The sequence below is a fragment of the Etheostoma cragini genome, chromosome 16, assembly GCF_013103735.1.
Source record: "Etheostoma cragini isolate CJK2018 chromosome 16, CSU_Ecrag_1.0, whole genome shotgun sequence".
Lineage (NCBI taxonomy): Eukaryota > Metazoa > Chordata > Actinopteri > Perciformes > Percidae > Etheostoma > Etheostoma cragini.
Window position 1 is genome coordinate 16,681,834 of NC_048422.1, and position 6,026 is coordinate 16,687,859.

Below are 6,026 nucleotides of genomic sequence, written 5' to 3' on the forward strand. Positions count from 1 at the left end.
TCGTTGCTCGGCAACAAGCACGGAAAAACATTAGTGCGAGGGAGGGAGCACATGGGGAAGGCTGGGACACGAGAGATAGAGTGAGCGAGAAAGAGAGAGAGCGAGAGAGATTTGTTTGTATTCATAGCAACAGCACCTATCTTTTTATGCTGTGATCCCTAAGAAATATGGGTGAAAAGCGCATCTTTCCAGACCGGCTGCGGTGGGGATAACAGCGAGTGTTATTTCCTCATGCCGGGAGAGCCACCGTGGGCATCCACATGGGTGGCCAAAAGGGTATCTATTGCATTAGCTTTTTTTTAGCTGTCTTTGCTCCACTTGTTTGTCCGCAAGTGATTTCCTAAATGAGTGCAATGATTTTACCAGAGCTTATAGGTAATTATGCAAAGTATTGTGGGCACACGTTGGGTTGACATTGCATCACTGTATTGCAATAGAAGTCAATCCCCAAGTCAATTCATGCACGCACCTGCAGACAGTGGTGGAATGTAACTAAGTAGCCTACTGCACTTATATACATATATTTAGGCCTATATTATATACAAGGTATCGTATATAATTGAGTCTTTCTCTTTTCTATATATATATATATATATATATATTAAGTAAAGGATCTCAATACTTATTGCAAAGCAAGATTAAAGTGTTTTCATACATTATTATAATATCCTTATATTTGGTTTTACTTTTACAATTAGGGATATCATTTAGCAGGCAGCACAAGTATATATATATATATATATATATATATATATATATATATATATATATATATATATATATACACATTACATAGGTAGATGTATAGACAAACAGTATATATGCACATATACATAGCAGACATATCAACTATGCATAACCAACATTTTCAAAGATAATTAGTCTTGAACACATTATTTTCTTAAAACAAATGTCAGACACGTATAGGAAATATAGATAGGCCTTGAGCTGCTGTGTTCCTACATTTAAGTGTAATGTTTCTTAAAAACAGATTTATAGCAAGCAACCCTGATATATTTTTTGTCCTCCCTTGCAAATTGCACTCTTGCACATTATCAAAAGCCCCATTAAAAAGACTTAAATAACACTACAGTATAGTTATAAAAATTCTGCATGGGGAAAAAAAAAACTACCCTAAATGGGAACATTATAATGCTGAGAACTGTTCAGTGTTGAGTTTGAATTGGGTTCAGGCAGTGTTTGCTCAGAGCTAGCGAGCTAACACAAACCTTTCTCTTCAAAATAATTAGACACATTGACTAAAGAGTTCAATGCAAGAGCAAACAAAGCGCTTGCAACTGATCCTGCTGCATCAGGATCTTGTCTGTTAGGCATGTCAACAAACATGCCGTCACTTCAACAGGACACAGTTACTGTCAGCGTATGTTGTGTCTTCATTCAAACATTTTAATTGCATGAAAGCATGTTTCTTTAGTTGGCAAACAAAAGCTGGTGGGGAAAAACAACTATTGACTACACAATGGAACTTTGTAAATGGCAAGTGCATCCTGTTGGGCAACTTATTATTAACTGTTGGATATATTAATCTAATGAGTATCCAAACAGTAATATGTGTACTGCCCTTTATCTCTGATTGTGTGGTTAGAAGTGATGGCTTTACATCTACATGTTAAACCATTAACTACAACTACATGTCTCATTCTTGAATGACTGTTTTCTACATCATGTGGGAACACAATGGCAGCTGTGTCATTATAGCCATATTCCTAATGGTGGGAGATAATGGTTTTGAAAAGGATCCTGAAAACAAAGGCTTGACTTTGACAACTGGGGTGCTTTGCATCGCAATAATGACAGAGAGATGAGGAATAAAGGAAAGAGATAAAGGAAGAGAAGATGACACCACTGTGTGCTTTTCCTTAAACAATGAAGTCATGGTTATTGTAGTAACTCACACCAAACCCTTGTGTTGAATATGTTAATGCAACATTTACAGTATTAACTGGATGCAGTGCTCAGAATACCCTGCCCACACTAAATAGTGTTACACAGTTCCAGATATTGACATAATGTTAATGCCATAGGTGACATGACTGCAAGAATCACATGTGGACAGGTTTAGGTAGTGCTGTTTTGGGTAACTGTTAAGTATGAACTTGATACTTAAGATGTCACATTTTCTTATAATTTGTGGTTATGCTAATATTTAAATTGAGATCAAACACAAATGATAATCCAGTCCCACAGTTGGGAACACTGATATTATGTAAAGAGAGTGTAAGCAGTCTAATAACTCAGCACAACTCTCGAGTACTTCGGTGTGCATGTGACTGGCATGGATTCCACTGGTGTCTCTTAGTAAAGTTCCCCCTCCTGGAAGGCACCCAAGTGAATATGAGTACCAGCGGATCAGAACTCCAGATATTGAGGTTTTCAGTGCTTTCTTCCAGATGCTGTTCAGTAATTAAAACATAGCTTTCATTCTTTCCTTAATTCATGAAAGCTGAGTCGAGCTTTTTTGGATTCTCCGTGCTGCATTTCCCCCCACTCCACCTCACACTAGCTCTAATGTAATTATATGAATATATGTACGTATTAATTGTAATGGTTTTGTTCCTCTGGTGACCTACTGCAGTTCAGTCTTAGTTCAGTCATAATTCCTAATCTCAGAAAGAATTTAAAGACAGCTATTTGCAAGTAAACAGGTAATTTCCCCTTATGTCCATTATGTTACTCCTGATTTTGCTTTTAAAATTAACACCAAAATCTGTTCAAAGTTCATGCACTAATATAAAGGCATGTTCAAACAACACAAACTTCTAGGGCTGCAATTAATGATTATTGTTTATTATCAATTAATCATTTAGTTAAATGTCCATCACCATTCCCCAAAGCTTATGATGACAATCTCAAAGTGCTTGTTTGGTCCAAAACCAAGAAGATATGCAATCAAAACAGCAAAAATCGGTTAATCATCACATTTTAGAAACTGGAAAGCCATGATTGCTTGGCATTTTTGCTTAAAAAAATATTAATGAATATCAAAATAGTTGCATAACACAAGTTTCATACTGTCATGTTTTGTAATGGCTATAATGTAAAGCTATACAAGTTAGAAACATTCAGTATATGTACAACATTCACAATACAAATAATGTTAGTTTATTAAAACATCACTTAAGTGCCTTTTTAAAGTCATTACACTGACCAGTACTGCTTGACATTTAAATTTATAATAATCTAAAATGCTCCGTGATGTAAAAACACCTGACGGATCCAGGCCAAAGAGTTCACCACACTTGTTTCTGGGGTCCAGACATCCACCAGCAAGCAGAGCTTCGTATATAGAGATCACCATGAAAGCAATTACCGGTAGCTCTGGTCATTTTTATGACAAAATAGTTTTATATTTATTTTACAAAGATAAAATATGCTAACAGACAAGTTGACAGTTCAGCTGTGTGATGGTAAGCATATGGATGAGTTCTGAGTCAGTGGGGGCCGTTTGTTTGGATAATCAGCCAAGCCTCTATAGCTGGACAGAGCTGGGGTCAGGCTACGATGCAACCACCAACACTGGGCATTCATCACGTCATGAAAATTTAGAGGTGGGCTACCACAGGTGTAAGGTAATGTGGTTTAGAAGAGGAAGAGAGAGAGAGTAGTTGGTGAAAAACAGACTGGGAGCGAAGAGAGAGAGAGAGAGAGAGAGAGAGAAGTTGGCGAGAAACGGACTGGGAGCGAGGAGCGAGCTCCTGCCGGGCGGCAGGCTGTCCAGCCTCTGCCTGGCCTGGGATTCCTCGGCAACCTTAAATATGCCAGTTATTTTTAACCAGCGACGTAACAGAGCCCAGCGCCGGCCCCCTCTGTTAACAATATTTCCTTTCTGTCAGGAGGGGAAATGGAGGGGAGCCACACTTCCTTGTCACGTGATGCAGCTCTAAGAGACCAGGGAAGTGGGGAAGAGCGATTGAGGGGAGTAGAGGGAGCTTGGTTGGCTGCCTCTTACCCACACCAGCCCACATAGTCACTCAGCACCGCCTTTCTCCAAAGCTTAACCCCCTCAGCTTGCCAGATGAGGCAGTCCGTTTTAATCCGATCCTCAGACGTCAGAAGCCAAAAGGACCAGAGCAGAGATTGGTGTTCGTGAGCTATGGAGGAAATGAGAGGGTGGGTACGGCACGTCGGCAGACAGAGGGTGTGGAGGGGTGCTGTGACGTCAGACCATGGACCTGCCAGGATTTGAAGGCTCTAAAACGTAAAAGGCCTGGGACTTGGGCTGCTAGAGCTGAAGAAAATGTGTTTCTCTGTCTGTCTGACATTGGAGAATCAGGGACTTCCCATGAGCTCACCTTGTTGACATACAGAGAACTTGGACTAGTTCATGTCTCAATCTGCAGTAACCTCACAACCAGCTAAATGAGAACCAGCCTCATGTCAGACTATAATGTTTGACAGATTTATATTGCTTCACTACATCCACAGTGGACACATGTCAGTTAAATAGAAGAGCATGTAGAATATGTCAGCCTTAATTTAGTTTAGAAGCAACACTCAAGCCCTTTTCCCGCTTCCCTACCCTACTGGTTGGAGGCGGAATTGTCCATAAACGCTATTGTAATGTCTCATTTAAACTACAGATCCGCTACCTGATCAGGCAAACTTGCATAATGTAATGTAATGGACAATTCTGCTTCCAACCTGTAGTGATCCGAAGCAGGAAAAATGCTTAAGTGTTGCTTTAAATACACATAAAACAATTTGATGTTTGATTTTTAGTGTGTTAATTAGACAATTGGTCAACATTTGGTATGAATATAAACTCTACACTAGCACCTTTTAAACTTAAATGTCACTATTTGTTACTGGTTTTATATTATTGTGTATCCTTTGCAGTTTTGTAGAACTCAGGATTTATTTGTGGCAGTTTTAAGGGTACTGGGTTAAGTTAACTCTGTATTGCGTCAATGCTATAGAGGGAACAAAACCGAGGACATTTGGATTTTTAGTGTGCAGTGTATTTTAACTGCGACAAAGAAGGATTCACATTCAAGGATGAATCAGATCTTTGAGACCTACAATGAGAGGAAAAGGGCAAATAAAGGCAAGTCTCGAGGGAAATAACATTTTTTAATCCATAGGATGTCAAACTGAAATATAATGCTTTTGTAAAACTCTTACGAATAACAAATATATTTTAAAATAACTTCAAAGTTGCGTGTTTAGGGATTAGTAATGGAAAAATAATCAAAAGATTGTAAATTCTGGTTATCTTGGATTCATTAAAATCTATGAGCTGAGCATTAAGTTGTGGAGTAACTTAATGCTCAGCTCATAAATTTTAATCAATCCCTCAACCGGATTTTTCATGCTTTATACATATTGTTTGATTTAAAATGACTCACAGCCCAAATGGTTCTTCATAAATAAAGCAGATATACTGTGTGTGTGTCTGTAATGTAAACATGGAAAAGAAAGTAAGTCCTGAGGCACTTTATTCACATTTGCAAACGCTGCTTGAAAAATGGCTCCTCTAAGGTGGAATACCAGTCAGCAGCATCTGTACAATTATAACTATTGAAGAAATCTGGCTCTTTGATATGACTTTTTAAAGGTTTGACACATTAGGAGACACTTAACTGAGATCCAAGAAAGCCAAGTCACCTGTTTCTAAAGTGCAGATGGAGAAAAAAAGAATTTGTAATATGAAGAATTTCTGAACTCATGATGATGTGGTAAACACAGACAAACTGCATGGAAAACAAGCATCACATTCACAAGCGGAAACTGGCCAACGGGGAACAGCACATTTACAGCTTTATACAACCCAAACCTGAAGCCTTTATAACAATATAGTGTTTTATCTTGAAATGGTTCCATTGTTTTGTCCACCACTGTATCTATGGCTTCAATATTGAGCTACAGAACAATCTAATTTAACAACGACTATTACCGTCACGCTTGGACCACAAAAGCTAAGTGTACAAGCTGTCAGTAAACCAAGAACACATCTTTACAATGTTAAGAGAGGTTCCTATAGAAACATATGAGTATAAAGGTTTTTT